This window comes from Notothenia rossii (assembly GCF_949606895.1).
Source record: "Notothenia rossii genome assembly, chromosome: 6".
Classification (NCBI taxonomy): domain Eukaryota; kingdom Metazoa; phylum Chordata; class Actinopteri; order Perciformes; family Nototheniidae; genus Notothenia; species Notothenia rossii.
In genome coordinates, this window is record NC_136909.1 from 10,262,137 (window position 1) to 10,279,048 (window position 16,912).

Genomic DNA, 16,912 nt, shown 5'->3' on the forward strand with positions numbered 1-16,912 from the left:
TGGTCTTTTCACTACTAATTGATACAATCTTTTAACAGCGGCAAACACTGTGGATGATAAACATGCTCAACATGATAAAAGATGTCCATTATCTATTATGACAATACAAAACTGAAAGGCTCACTATGTAAAGGCTTTATATTTGTCAGTCAAAAGTTTCCCCTATAGAAACTTTGGTATCACTTTACAATATGACTACCCGTATAAAGGGTTTACGAATAGTTTATCATTCATTTATTAATTAGTTTGTGAACACTTTATCAATCATGAATATAAAGCTTTTATAAGATAATAAACAGGGCAACTGTGACCGGTTGCTTGCCAAATAGTGAGCCCACATTTATCTGTACTGCTAAACCTTATTATAAATGGTAGTAACTCGTAAATATATGGTCATAAAGAGATGCCAAGAAACATCAAGATGGATGGGGGGGAATCAACTCGGAGAACAACAGATACCAAGGAAGCTGGCTGATGAAGAAGGCAAAGTAAGCTAGTGCCAATATAAGGCTTAGTCATCTTGCCAAATAGTGAGCCCACATTTATCTGTACTGCTAAGTCTTATATTGGCTACTTAGCTTACTTTGTCTTCTTCATCAGCCAGCATCCTTGGTATCTGTTGCTCACTGAGTCTATTCTCGCTAAGTAGCCAATATAAGGCTTAGTCATCTTGCCAAATAGTGAGCCTGTGTTGATGTATGAAAACTATGTTAGAACTGGTTTATAAATGGTTCTTAATGATTCATAAAGTGTTTACAACCGAATTAATAACCTAATTATAAACCCTTTATGAATCCTTTATAAGTGTAGTCTTATTGTAAAGTGGTACCAAAACTTTTTTTTAAATGACTGCAATTATGGTGTGTTTCAAGCTTTTAGTGACTGTTATATAATCTCATCCTTTCCACCCACCTGTCCCTGTATCTTCATCATTGAAGTAACCAATCACCACCGTTATCACGTATTACTGTATAATGTGATTTTCGGCTTATATACAGAAATACATATCAACAGCCTCAATATTATGGATTACATTGTTTGAAGAAACGCATTTTGATTAAAACATAAGAACTGACAAGATGCTTCCATAAATAACTAAATGAAAAAAACATTGGGGTTCAGGAATGTATTTCTCCCCTCATCCCAGATTCATATTTTATTTATTTTAACTTATTGGTATAACAATATCAAATACAGTTACAAAGTACAAAAAGGTGAGCTTTGCAGGGGATAACCATTCTCTGTCTATATTAGAAATGTACTTACCAAAACATCTACGTGTAGCTAGTAGGCCTACTGCTAATTTGTTATTTAGAGACACACAGAAAGCATGAAGGTCTGTATATTCACTGCAGACAGAACAATATCTCACTTATTTTCATTTTAAGTTCACAATCACACACAAACACACAATCACACACACACACACACACACACACACACACACACACACACACACACACACACACACACACACACACACACACACACACACGCGCGCGCGCACACGCGCACACACACACACACACACACACACACACACACACACACATACACACACACACACACACACACACACACACACACACACACACACACACACACACATACACACACATTGTAACATTGTGTTTTTTTTAATTGTTCAGTTTCTCAGAACACTAAACACAATTCACAAAACCACACACCCAAAATGCAAAACACCTCATTTCTCCTGCTAAATGAAGAACTGCACTCAAAACTACATAAACACTTACTAAATGCAAACTTTTGCACCAACACTTCATTCATAATACTAGATGGTTTGACCACCCAACTACACACTGCTGAGCATAATTAAAGCACGTTCATCTGTTATGGGCTATGCTCTGTCCATAGAGGTTTCTGCAGAGAAAGATTGCTTGAGTATACAGAAATACAGTAAATGAAGAAATACAAATGAGTTGTGGAATTTTTTTATATTTTATTCAAAAATAACATTGTGTAAAATGCATCTCAGCACATAGTTACAGTTGTTTCTGTAACGCAAAAAAGAAAATGATGCTTCTGTCAAATACAGTTGATAGAAGAAAACTTAGAGTAAAAAAAAAAAGCCCACAGCTTAGCCACAGCACCTCATCCACATCACAGGCGATGTTCTCCCTGGCTAAACAGCGCGGGAAGAAGCGTCTTGAGTGACGTATCCAGCCCTGGATAGCATTCACATTCACGTCATCACATGCCTCCTCCATTGCCTGCAGAAGAGGCATGCGCTCATAGGGCCGACGGTCATACACCTTCCACCGCCATGCCGAGAAGAACTCTTCAATTAGATTGAGAAATGGAGAGCAGGGTGGAAGATATTGTTGGCGGAATTGTTGGTGCTCAACAAACCAGTTTTGGACTAAGACAGCACGATGGAAGCTGACATTGTCCCATACCACAACATATCTAGACTGCTCTGCATGACGAACATGGTCTGCCTGGGTCAAAATGTGGTGCAGTCTGTCCAGAAATGTTAGAATGTGGGCTGTGTTATATGGACCAAGGTGGGCATGGCGGTGGAGGACACCATTTTGTGTGATCGCAGCAAATGTGATTGCCACCACGTTGGCCAGGGTCATCTATTATGGCTCTGTGACCAATAATGTTCCTACCCCTTCTCCTGGTCTTTGTGAGGTTGAAGCCAGCCTCGTCAATACAAATAAATTCATGTCTGATGACATCAGCATCCATTTCCAGTACTCTCTGAAAACAAAAATTACCGTAAAATCAATCAAAGTGGTTTAGACAAATACAAAAAAAATGGCTGTGCTATGTATGGATTACTGAATCAATGGTCTATTACAGTACTTTAGTCAATGTTGTACTTACATCCGCATATTGATGTCTCAGATCTTTCACCCTTTCAGCATTTCTCTCAAAGGGCACCCTGTACAGCTGCTTCATCTAAACCTGGTTACGCTGGAGAACACGGGCCAATGTGGACAGGCTGACTTGCCTGATGTTGTGGAAAATGGTGTTGTTCCTTATGATGTGGCTTTGGATCTCTCTAAGTGTGATGCATTGTTTGCCAAAACCAAGTTTGTAACTGCTGCTTCCTGCGCCTCATTGAACATCCTTAGCCTTCCACCTGCACCTCTTTGTTTCTCAGTCCTTCAGATAAACAACAAAGATGTAGTGGTTGGTCAGTTTCTGTGTTGCATAAAAGTAAGTTAACCATAGTAAATTGTGCAGGATGTTTGAAAAGTTATAGTCTGCAACATGCCAACAATTAAATTACAGTGATGAAGTAAATACGTTTCACACAACAGATATAAGCACTGATATATCATGAATTATGCAGAGCTGGTAACAAACGTGTTTTCAAGTCTAAATGTCTGGATTACAGAGGCAACAGTACATCGGCCTGGATTAGGCTGAACCCTCTGTCCAGCCTCTCTCATCGTCAAACCATGGTTAATAAAATTTCATTTCATTAGAGAGTATTCTTCTTCGTCCACGTCTTCTCCCTCCAGCTCTACCTCTCATTCTTCCTCCTCTCACTCTCAGCCCAGCTCTTCCTCTTCCTCCTCTTCCTCTTGCTCTTGCTGCCATGTTGGCTTCCATTGTTGCTGTAAGAGAGTACTCACCTGTGGTCTTTTTATAGTGCTCGAGAAAAACTGTAAGCAACCTGTGTAATGTTCTTTTCCAGACTTAAACGCCTTTGTTCAAATATCACCGCAGGATAATCAAATGACACCTCTTATTTTTGTTATCAATCTGGCATTTTCCCGAACCGTGACGCCATTGTTGCTTTAACTTCGGGGAATCTACTTAACATGGAGATAAACTACCTGTGTTGTTGACATAAAGTGTGGGTAATGTTTCGCCGTTGACCTAATTCTCCATTCTCCTCTTCCTAAGCCTGTGTAATGTTGGCTCGGAGTCCGCGAACTTGCAGCTGCACGTGCCGGCATACAGAGGATGATGTGTGGGACTCTAAGCTATCATTAATCATGGAGGCCTCACGCCTCTTCACACAGTGCAACGCTCAACTGTTACAGACAGATTCACACACTAGGAAGCCCAATGATCCCGATGATAGAAACGTAGAGTGAAAGAAATAGAAGAACAAAAGAAACTTTCCAGTTACAGTAAGTTCTTCTCTTGCCGTCAGATAACAGTTCATCACCTGTATGTGTGCCAAGCATTAATCACCCCATTAGTTCTCCCAGTAGTAAAAGATGAATGGTATTTCCTTTGCATGTTACGTCAAATCACTTCTCTGTTCCCGAGGTGTTTAACAAAGCAGAAAGGGCCTCTTTGTGCTCCTCTGGTCGTCTCTGGCAATCTTTGTGCTACAAATCTAATTTCTTCCCAGAGAGTTGTCAGTTAGGCATGATGTCAAGCTGTTGGCACCTTATCTCTACTGGGGAATCAAAATATGGGCCCCTGCCAGCTGGGCCAATAGACTTTGTAATGGAAAGATAATATGAATGTAACTGCTTAACAAATTAGCTATGATCACATTCAATCATTATCAACATCCCCGGTCTCCGAAGGGCACAAGTTAGACGTACGAACTGTACATTCTTACCTTAAGCCTTTCTCACTGTTACAGAAAAGGAGTTTCCAGATTGATGACTGTTTCTTTTCCCTGCAAATTAGATGCGGAAAACAGAATATCAAACAGCAGCTTTCCTGCTGATTGGTAATGTCAGCACTACTACGAAACTAACAGAAGAAAGAAAACACACACACAATGTAAGATCAGAGTCAGACTTTGGGCTGATATTCATGCGTGCCATGAATATGTTGCTGCTCTTGCATTTACTTTGCTTCCCTGTGCTTTTTCTCTCAAGTTGGGTGTGTAGTTCGGTGCGTGTCCGCTGAAACTGAAGATGGGAATCCAGAGTTTATTCATGAGTTTGGAAGTTGGTCTCGTCCTTGTTAACACATCACTGCAGACTCTTCCTTTTTGGAGCGTAGCCATACCACATTTGAGAAGTCCTCTTCTGCGTCCTCTGGGGGGAAGGATAATGAATTCCTTTGTCAGGTAGAATACGGTGATTCACTGTGTTTCTTTTGGAAATATAACAGACAACACTGGCAAGGAGATAGAGGGCAGAGTTCACGGAAAGGACAAATCTGTTACAGAGAGTGAACATTCAGTAAAAACGCCCTGCTGCACGGAGAGTTTTGCATTCATTTACATTGAGTTGGATGAGCTGATGCTCTGATTAGAGATGACTTTGCATCCAAGTTGAATTGGGCCCTAAGCTTATTGCTGTTTGCGTGACAGCAATTTCCTCTATAATTATAAGATTACAAGATTCCTCACTATGAGAGAGATTTGAAATTAATGCAATAAATGGGAAGTGGATATTGTATCAAGTGCAAGCAAATGAATCACATAGCTAATGTCTGCACTGAAGCTTTTTAACAAGTTTAATGAGTTGTGTAAGGGAATGCAAAATGTCATTTGAAGGACAGTGCTAGTCTACCTGCGTCCACAAGAGGGACAGTCAGGTGTTTCTGAGCTATTACTGTTGAGCAACACCTTCAAATAATCTTCTTTTTTTTTGAGCTGAAGGGAGGGGAAACACTACGATTTGTCATATTTGAGAAGTGGAAAGGATACCAGACACCTTGTTGGATTATAATTACAGTTACCCACATGTAAAAAGCAGTCGCTAGTGATGTGTTTGCACCTATCAGTATTTACAGCTTAGTGTGTTTTGATGTGTGATGATGTGTGGTGTTCACATGAGAATAACACTTACTTTCCGAGGAAATATTTTGAACAGGAAGTTAGTTGTGGGTGAGAAAATGAGGGACCCATCAATTTAAAAAAAAAAACGGCATTGTCTTTTTCAATTCTCAAGAAAGGATTTATGTTTAATGCCCACAGGAGGCAGAGAAAGAAAGCTTTTTGAAACTGCTTCCATAAATCCTGTAAGCCTGTCTATATGCTTTTAAACCCCAAGTTATATCATGTATTATTAAAGACAAGTCTATTGAAACACTAGAAGTGGAGCAACCCATGTCAAATGTGCTTTCCGTTGGCACACTAAACAGTAAAACACATTTACTATTGTAAGCAGTATCCACTACTCAGAATTAGCAGACACTGCTGTCATTCTGTTATGGCCCTGTGGAATTCAATATTGAAAAAAAGTTAGATTCAGACTGACAAATTACAAATGTTGACATCCCCACAGCGGAGGGTGTATCGTTTCAGTTTATTTCCCTAAGAGTATTAAATTCATGTCTTCCTCAGTAGTATCTGAATGGATGCTGTTTCCCCTTAAACAGATGTCTGCATGACTTGAACATAACGCAAAGAACTCAAGGGATCTGCATTCCTGAGCGTGTATCCTAATAGCGTAGCAGGGATATACATCTGGAGGCTGGAATGAAAACACGCTGCAGCTCTGCCTCTTGAAACATTTGGACCAGAACATTACATAAGAACAAGTTAATTGCGGCAAATGTTTTCATTTACATGTTTCAATGACTTACTGTTAGTCGCTGCTCCGCATGAGGGAATCCAGAAATGTGGTTGGTGTGAAATACCAGAATTCTTCATGTCATTGTATTACGTTTTCACTGCTGCTTGCAAAGTGCTTACAGATACTCACAAATCTTAAATACCAAAAACAAATTAACTTTATGTGAAAATATGTTATGTGTAGACACTACATTTATATTACATTTTTGGTTTGAAGCTCAAAAAAGTCAATTAAAATCTTGCATCATCAAAATGTAGAATTCCAGGCAAAACCGCCACTATTTACTGTCCACTTAATTGACTTTCTCCCATTTCCCCAGCAGCTTTGTGAAGCTGCTACCAGTATGCAAATCTTTGATCGTTTTTAAATCCCATAAAAACACAGCTTAGCTAGTGGGAGAAGAAATCTGTCAAGAGAGTCAAAATAATAAATATTTAATAACCTGATCTTAAATGTCCGTCTCAAATGCTATCACAAATATCTTTTGAGTGATATATCTGAAACCAGATGTTCTACATGCTGCAGATAACATCAGGGAGTCGTATTTTCTGAATCTGATCCGACTCCTGAATTGAGTTTCTTTTACCAGAGTTCATCTTCAGTACATTATCAGCAAGGTGTAGTGTTTCATTGTCTCATGCAAGTACATCTGAAGTGACCTTGATCAAGATACTAAATCTCAGCTCCCATCTCCATCTGTGCAGATCTGTTGCTGTTTCTGCTCTCTTAACGTCCTGTAACAACTGAAATGACTAATTTCTCTTCGGAGAATTCAAAGAATATTCCCTGTTAGCTCAGTGGGTGGCTTTGCTGCTCCTCTCTCTCACCCTTTTTCTGTCTATCTATGGTTGTCCGTTCAAATTAATGCAAAAGAGCAGAAAAACAAATACATGTGGGAAGTTAACTAAGGGTCAGGAGCGGGCCACACCTCGACCACACCTCGACCACACCCCTAATAAACTGCTTATACCGGTCAAAACGCCAGGCCTCCCTTTCCCTTCTATTCATCCCTTCCTCTTCCAACCTCATCTTTACCCACAATCCTACATCCTTACGACCCTTCATTCTTCCCCCTCCTGTTATCCCTTCCACCCTTCAACATGACATCTCTACTTTCTTCCCTCCCTTCATCCCTCGTTCCCTCCCTTCTTCCTGATATCTCTTATTACTTAATATTTCACCTGGTGCATACTAGTCTTCGTGTCATTCTAGGTACCTTTTGGGGTATCGTGCTCATATTGGGTAGAAACATACCTTCTCCCTCTGCCTAATCTATCTTCATCCCTCCTCTTACATTCAATATCAATCTTGAAATAAATCTTTGACCGCCATATTGTTGTGGCATGGAAAATCTTTCAAAGAAAACTATTTTGATATTGTGTGCTTGTTGTTTGTGTTTGGCTCCAGTTTTCAATTGATTTATTTCTAAGTATTGGAAACAGTTTTAATGGGAATGCTTTTGAAGTGAGATGGTGGAAAGTTATTGTTGACTGTGTGAGCCCTGCTGTTGAAGATACATTTGAAATGCATTAATTTATCAGACACGCACTACTCATCACAACATCATTCCCAGAGCTTCATCGCTCCCAGTAGCACTTGTTCTTACGCTGTTTGTAACATCTGCCGCCTGGTAGGTTTTTGTGTGTAATATCCTCGTGGTGCACAGGTGTGTTTGCAGTCAACTGTTGAAAACAGCAGCAACACTACTTCCAATTGGAAACAGAAAACTATATTTGAAGTTTTCCTGGATAACATTCTTCGTAGCCATTCATAACTATTAGATTCTCAGATCTCTTGATCAGAACATCTGAGGAAACTTTTAGTACCACGGTGAAAGACAGATGTTTCTGGCAAGTGGCCGTCTTGAATGTGCACCAGTAAAATATGAAAAGCACATTTTGAGATCTGCAACCATTTAAGTAATGTGTTATTCGTGTCAGGCCTGTTTAATCCGATGTCATAGGTCTTCAGTTAAACATTGAATGCTTGTGGATCAGTACAAAGTGTAAGTGTGTCTTGTAGCCAAAATGATCCGATGGTTGATTTATTTTTTCCCTCTTATAAAGCAATCCATGCAAGTAATTGTATAGCTGTGTCACGTAGTTTGCCAACACTAAGACAACATGATTGAATCATTCAGTAAACACCTTGTAATACCTCTATAAATGTTTTGAAATTACGTTTATCCAATGGATTTGAGATAATTAGTGTAATTCGTCTTTACATTCCCCCGACCAAGCAGCACACACTTGCATCTGGGCATTAACCACACACACACACACACACACACACACACACACACACACACACACACACACACACACACACACACACACACACACACACACACACACACACACACACACACACACGCACGCACGCACGCACGCACGCACGCACACACACACACACACACACACAGAACACACACACACACACACACACACACCACACACCACACACACACACACACACACACGCACACACACACGCACACACACACACGCACACACACGCACACGCACGCACGCACACACACACACACACACACACACACACACACACACACACACAGAAGGAGTCTGTCTGTATGCAGCGTGCAGTAGTACCTAGGCTATGTTCCCTTCACCCAGCCATCTGGTTTCAGTTCAGACCCATCTGGATCTGTCTCCAGCCCAGGCATCTCAGGAATACATTTTGGAGGGGTGCCCACATCCGTTCACACAGACAAGTGTTTTCAATTACTCAATTTTAAATGTCTCTAAAAACCCAAGTGATAGAGCTTTAAAAAAAAAAAAGGCAGCAGTGGTGGTAAACACTGCTTTAAAAAGAGCTGCTTCAAAGAGAAATGCTTGACCTGGACACAAGAAGTGGACTGAGTTACACCTTGATGACAGGCAGGAGCTTGTCAACGCTCAACTCAGCAAGCCGGAGAACAACCGCATCTTACAGACTCCAAGATCATAACACATACTTCTTTGCTGATTTCAGAGCTACCGCAAATATTCTCCCAGACGACATGAAACAACTGGAGAGCAGAGAAGTGATGAGAGCCACGCAAAGACCTCATCATATATTGTAAGTGACAGGATGATCCCACATGCTCCCACAACTCAAGGAACCCGTTTGCTTTATGTGTAGTTGAGGTTTTGATCAATTAACTTTATTATTTCAATCTGCTGCATTCATACAAATCATCAATGTCATCATGTATTTTATGGATTACACTTTTGTCAACAATATACGGGAAGAGGGTAATGATAGCGAATAAACTAACATGCATCAAACCAAAGGTTAGTCTTTGCCAGCTGCATTTTCTTCAACTGACAAATAACTTTTCCATTTCTGTAAGAGTTGTGTTTGTGTGTGTACGTGCGTCACATCCTCACACATGAATCCATCCTGATTCATTCTGCTGTGTCAGAGTGACGCTTGTACCTGAATCTATTTTTAAATTGTGACCAAGAGCACGATTTAATGACTTCTCTGACTAAGCCAGTGGAGATCTTCCCCATGATGCCCATGGGCATGTACTCATAGAGCTACAGTATTTCACAGCTGTGTGATAAGGTCTGTGGTGTAGCACTCCAACATTGTTGCAGGCAGTGGCAGTTAATCCAAAGGAAATACTGCCCCTTTTTTCAATTTGCATGCTAATACCACTGCAGATTTAATCTGGCATGAGCGGCACAGTGGTAGCCCTCATATAAATTCCCCATCATGCATCAATCCCCATCATTCACATCTTTCTTATTAGTCCTGCAGCAATGTTGTAAGGCCTCATTCAGAACGACAAAAGCACTATGTCAAAAAATGCAGAGTAATGCAGGCAAACAAAAGTTTATCTTGGCCCAACTTTTGTGAGCAAAGTGCAATGTCATCCAGCAATGCACTTTGTTGGCCAATGAAATACAAACAAGCGTCAGCTTGTTAAGCATTTACAAGGCTTAGATGCACAGTAAACTCCCCTGGTTGGATTATCCATAGATAAAATTCAGCCACTGCTCGACAATAAATGTGGTTCTTTTTAAAACAAGTCTGCAGCAATGCTAGAGGATATGTGAGGCTGCAGTTAGGAAAAGTTGAGCTGAACTAATAGATCTAAATTGAGCTAACATTCCTTAATTAGCAACCAGAAAGTAATGCTGAGGCTGATGGGAATGTCATGAGTCATGCAGGTATTTGTTCAAAACCAAAGTTGTTGGCAATATTTGTTTGCCCTATTTTTAAGAGGGTAACAAGATCATCAATTGTATTACAATTCATTGTGAGGGGAACATGTATGTCTTCACAAATGAACACTGCTTTCCATCCAAGAGTTGTTTGTAAGGTACACATTTCAACATCATGGTGGCACTGAAGGAAAGGCAGGTGATCCTAAAAGCCTACAGGACCCATCATCTCTGGACCATGTGCCTCAAAGTTCCATCCAAATCAATCAACAGATTTCTCGATCTGGAAATACTCTGTACATATACAAATTAAACAACACTTACTGTTATTCTGAAAATCATTAAGAAAACAGAAGATATTTTCATCCAGATAGTTAGGGGAATATATGACAGAAATGGTAGTAAAACACTTTTCTGGGTTTGTCATGTGATATCTCTCAGAAAAATGAATGCTTTTCTCTGTTCTTCAAATGTTCTTAAAATACCAAGAGAGTCTGCCGTTTCGATATGAACCCTGTCTGCATACACCTAGTATCTCTGCATGCAGTCAGGTTAAACTGATTTCCATTAAGAAACAGTTGTTTAATGAATGAGTTTAAATGTTTTCTGTCAGGAGTACCTTGAGTGGCAACAGTCCATATAACCACAACGTCCTGGGTTCGATTCCCGCATTGTGACCTTTGTTTCATGTCTTAACCTTCTCGCTTCCTGGCCCCCTTATTCTCAAATATAGGCAAAAATGCAAAAAACTAGTTGTCTACAAGAGCTGGAGTATTTGTGTGTTTTGCAGAACTCTTGCATAACATCTAAAAAAAACTAAATACACCAACAAGCCTTGAGTCTAACCATTACACTAATTCCCATGTTGTTAAATGTGTTTTATACTCGGCTGTAATTCTAATGACCAGAACCGAACAGAACTTGAAATCTGGAGCATCGCTGTGGTTTTGATTTATGGTGCTGGAGTGTTTCTCAATGGTCTTGCGGTATTCATCACATCTATGCGTAATCCCTAATCAGAGTTATGTACATAGCAGTCCATCAAGAGCCCTTCAACATCGCTCAGAGAATGTTGACTGGGTAATTGAATTTGAGCATAGCTTATGATGGGAACATAAGCCAGATGCCAGGATGTTTATGGCGTTGTTGCTTTGTGGGCTGCTGTGTACACAACATTGGTTTCTCGCTGCAGCCACATTTTCCATGGCCTGTGCATCCTTAACATCTCCAGCGGTTTATAGTATTGGACTTGGTGTTAGCCGTGATATGCATCATGTACATTTATTACTGCGCTGTATCAGATGCTGGCAAAGAAAACCGCGTGCCCTTTTGTTTTGTCAGAAAAAACAATAATCGTAAAAACATTGGCTTTCGCATAAAAAAAACATTGTCACTGAATGTATTTTGTAGAATTTTGATGCACGTAGCCTCTTCATAATATCATAACAGCGTCTAAAATATCGGGATTCTGTCCGCATAAGTGCAACCACACATCAAACCAACCTTACGACAGAAATTACACGTAATTAGACTGTAACATCTAAGAGGTTGTGGTAAAAAATAAAACTTAAGCAAAGAATTCAAAAAGCCAAAACAAACTTTTTACAAATACGACTAGGCCCGAATGAGCTGGAAACAGAACACAGGGAACATGCGGCTCCAGAATAAGCAATCTTGCACCCACTGCAGCTGACTCTGCATGTAGCGGTTTGTCATTAACGGTTGCTTTATCAATTATCTTTCATTGCTCTGATTATGTATCTGAGCTGCTTGAGCTAAATGTGTGGGTTTCACTTTCCCAATGCTCAGTTAAAATTGATTACATAACTTTGTTTTGGATTATGCAAAGTGCTCATGAGAGGAACATTTGATATCAACAATGTTGGTTATTAAAAAAGGACAATTAGTGACTCAATGCTAGCATAAGCCACTTGGCAACTGCTGCAATGATCCAGGCCCGTGTACACCCTTGACCTGCCTTTGCAAACATGAGCTCGAATAGAAGGAAGAAGCCACAGCCCACTGGTTTCATGGCAGACACCCTAACCACACGACTGCCGCAATGGATAATGGAGAAAGCAATGGGATTTGTAGTAAAAGCGCTGTGTGCATGCTCACCGAAATACAGCCTCCATGTCTTGCAGAGCCGGAGCAGCTTGGCTGATCGCTGTGAGTGAACGCAGATGGGAGAGATGCCCAGCAATGGAAAACGGGGAATAAACTAGTTTAATGAAAGCATCATGGCACAGTGAAAAGCCAGTCTAAGCCATCAGTGAGAATGCCCCGGGGGTAGGAAGATGGGCTGGTGTGCGTGCTGGGGGCTGGAAGTTTGCCTAGATCCAGGAGCAGTGTTGGCCCTCTGTGGGCTCATGGCAGGCCACTCCCTCCACGTGGGAGCACAAAGATGATATGCCATGTTGCAGGTTAAACCCCCAGGTACCACATACCCAGGAAGATGAGATGCTTAGTTGGGAATGGCAGCGGCACAAGCTCGTCTTTTACAGATGGAGCTGCGTCTGCATTCAATGTGTTTGACAGTGACTGGAGTTAAAAAAAAAACACTGAAGACTGGTGTTTACAGAAGAGACACAACAGAGTGCTTTTTTGACTTTGCAAGATGTTCGCCATCAGCTGTTCATTCAATAATTTTAGATAACTCATAAATTGTATTTACCATTTTATGTGCAATTGGTGCGTGATTTATTTTTATTTCAAAGAGTAAGAGAGTGGTGCAGTGATGATGTGTTTTGTAGGCCGGTCCGGAAGATAGCATTGCAACTGGTCCCTCGACAACATTTAAAACAAACGATATTGCAGAAAATAAGCCTTGTGGTCAATGCACGTTTGTGACTTTCCACGTTTTGTTCAGCAGGATAATCTCCACATTTGAACACCACTTTTAAAGCGTAATAAAAAGAAATAAAAAGCTAAAGCCAGGCCTTAAGCGAACTACTTCACGGCCGCATCACCACCGCTAAGCTAAAGGCGATCTTGTGACGGCGTTGACGACATAAAACAGTCTTATTTAGTCACTTTTTAGCAACTGATGACACGTGACAGCTTCAGACATTCATAGGAGGAGTATTCACTGACATATTTTATGATGTAAAACCAATTGTGAAACGGGTGTAAGCTTCTGTTAACGACAGAACTTATTTCTGGCTTCTAACCAAAATCACACTCACATTTCATAGACTTCAAGACAAGGGAACTGGAAGTGGTAAAATGCTTTTCTGCACAACTCTATTTATGCTTGAGCTGGATGTTAGGGCCTAATTTCAAAAGCAACATTTAAACTCCATTTCTAATTTGTATTATTTGTATGTTTTGAATCTCATTGTATATGTATTAATAAGAATCAATTGGCTACATGCACGTGGAAGAGTGTCCCTGCTCATTGTTCAGATGTTATTACCCAAAATGCTTTACTCCAGCCACAGCACCCTCATCAACACGATTTGTTGTTTTTAGAGAAAAAAGCTCTGATAATCAAATTCACACAAACAACAAGCAAACTAAACATCTAATCAGCAGCGAAACAAATCAGGACAGAGGTGGTGGTGACCAAAACAGAGTCAAAACGAGAGGGATTATCGGACTTTCATCCAACTTGCCGACCGCTTTCTCCTCAGAACCCTAATCCAATGTTTCCAGTTTTAGCCATAAAATTATTACTTTTTGTAGTGAAAAAAATTGTGTTTTCCATATTGATCAAAATGCCATCCATCTACGTAAATGGATAATGCTATCAAAAAAATGATATTCTCGCTTTTGGTTTCTGTTTTTTCTCTGAAGATTAAAACAGGGCAAGTGATACACAGAGCACATAAGTGGTAGCAAATTAAAAAATGTCGTTTTAAGTTGGACATTGAGGGTTAGATACTTTCCATTCACAGCTCGATAAAGATCTATTCAGGGGAAAGAGGAGATTATCTAACATCAACAGAGTTAGTCTCTGTCAACAGCCTTTTAATTTAGTGTACTTGGCATGAAGTTTTAATCCTTTTCTCATCTTCTTTCATTCCTGCGACTAAAAATAAAGCCTGTCAATAGAAGTATTTTTTCCTTTCCTCAGGGTGAGTGCTAGAGCGACCTTCGTGAAGTTCTCCAAGGCCCTGTTGCACAAAGCCACATATTCCCTGCTTGCTGCTTTCTCACTTTGTCTGGCCTTTCATCCACTCATATGCAATGCATGTATTACATTTGTCTAGAAAGCACAAGACTGTTTTGTTTTGATTCACTTGAAATAAATTCATAAATCTGCAGATAGTTACCACAAAACAAGAGTCTGAAGATTTCCCAGAATTGTAAATACATACTCTTTTAATCTACCGACAGATTTACGAAGAAATTAATTTACACAAGTAAGAATTCCCACAACCGTAGGCAGACATATGGATAAACTTGCGGTTCAGTGGAAGGACAGTTATGCATTGTCTCAAAGGCACAGAGCAAAAGCAGTGTCCAACCAAACATCTGTTAATTGTTAGTCATGTGGGAAGAAGATATAGAGAAGATTGTCTTCGTGGTAATGGATGAAGTCAAGGGACTCAATCTCAAAACATGCTGGTGTATTCATGTTGATTGTGGACAGTGTGAAATACTTTCAACCACTTTTGATATTGGTTAAAAGGTTGCGGCTTCGCTACTCAAAGTCCACGAAAGTTGAACTCAACACGATGCCAATTTGCTTAATTGAAAGTTGTATTCGTCGCTTTGCTCACATATAATGGAAACAAACGTGGGGCCAATATTTGCCAAAGTTAATTTCCTGCATGTGCGACGGTTCCCTAAATATAGTAGTTTTTCTGAGTCTATTTAATATCATCTCTACTGACGGGCCTTTTTACAACTTCCAAATATATCTTCCTGCAACAACTGGAAAAGATTGAAAAGTTGCCATTCATTTTCCACTGATCCATCAAGAAGGGAATAAAACTGTGAGAGCCAGGGAAGAGCAAACAAGTCGCGGCCTCTCCTCTTTGTGTCTGTCAGCAGACGGGCGGATATTAAAACACACAAAGGAGATAAGGCAGACGAATTAAAAGGTGATACAAAGACAAGAGATACTTTCAACAAACCCACGCTTAGCTATGTTGTCCCTTGTCACTCACCTCCGCCATAACTACTACTCTTTAAATAGATTAAGGGCCACTGTTGAAGGTGTGTTGTATTTTCCAGGGCGTCTAAATGATACACCTTCTCGTCACGTTAATCCACGCATGGTGATACAAGTTGTTTATTGCTCGGTTTAAGCATCAGTTTAGACACTTCTTTATACACTTTTACGGAACAAGCACAATACTGGGACTGTGTCACTGTGCTAGTTTTAGGTTAATGTAAGAGTCATATTGGCAATAAGTTGTTAATTTAGACCAGGGGAGTCAAACTCAAGGCCCGGGGGCCAAATCCGGCCCGCCACTTCATTTTATGTGGCCCGCAAGAGCTTGCAAAGTATATAATATGTTTATTATACGTTTAAATGCCGTTTTACAGAAGCACATTGCCAATAAACAACCTTTCCCACAATGCATCTCATTTTGTGACATGCACACTGAAGAGACTTGCAATTGTTTGCCATAGACTTCTGCATTCAGACGTAGTTAATTATGAAGTTATTAACCTATCCGATAATAATCCAATGCAGAGGCAGTAATGTAAAACATCATTTTATATATTTATATCGTCTTAAAGCTACAACCGGCCCTTTGAGTGCAAGCATAATGCTAATGTGGCCCGCGATGAAATTGAGTTTGACACCCCTGATTTAGAAATTCAGCAGGTGAAATTGAGCCAAAATGTGTCCACCTGTAGAATGTTAATCCAAATTTCACTTTCCTTTTCTGCTCTGTTTTATGTCTCTGCACTTGAGGGAAATATATGGTTTTAAACATAGTCTAAATCAGGGGTGTCAAACTCAAGGCCCGGGGGCAAAATCCGGCCTGTGAATTAATTTTATGTGGCCCCACAAGAGCTTGCAAAGAATATAATATACAATACAATTGGTGTAATTCTTGAATATTTACTTTCAATTGTTTGCCCTAGACTTCTGCTTTCAGACGTAGTTATTTAGGAAGATATTAACAGAACTGATAATAATCCAATGCAGGGCCAACAATGTAATATAATACATTATTTAATATATATAATATATTTACATATGTATATTTATATATAATTAAAATTACAACCGGCCCTTTGAGTGCAACCATAATGCTGATGTGGCCCGGGATGAAATTGAGTTTGACACCCCTGGTCTAAATAGAC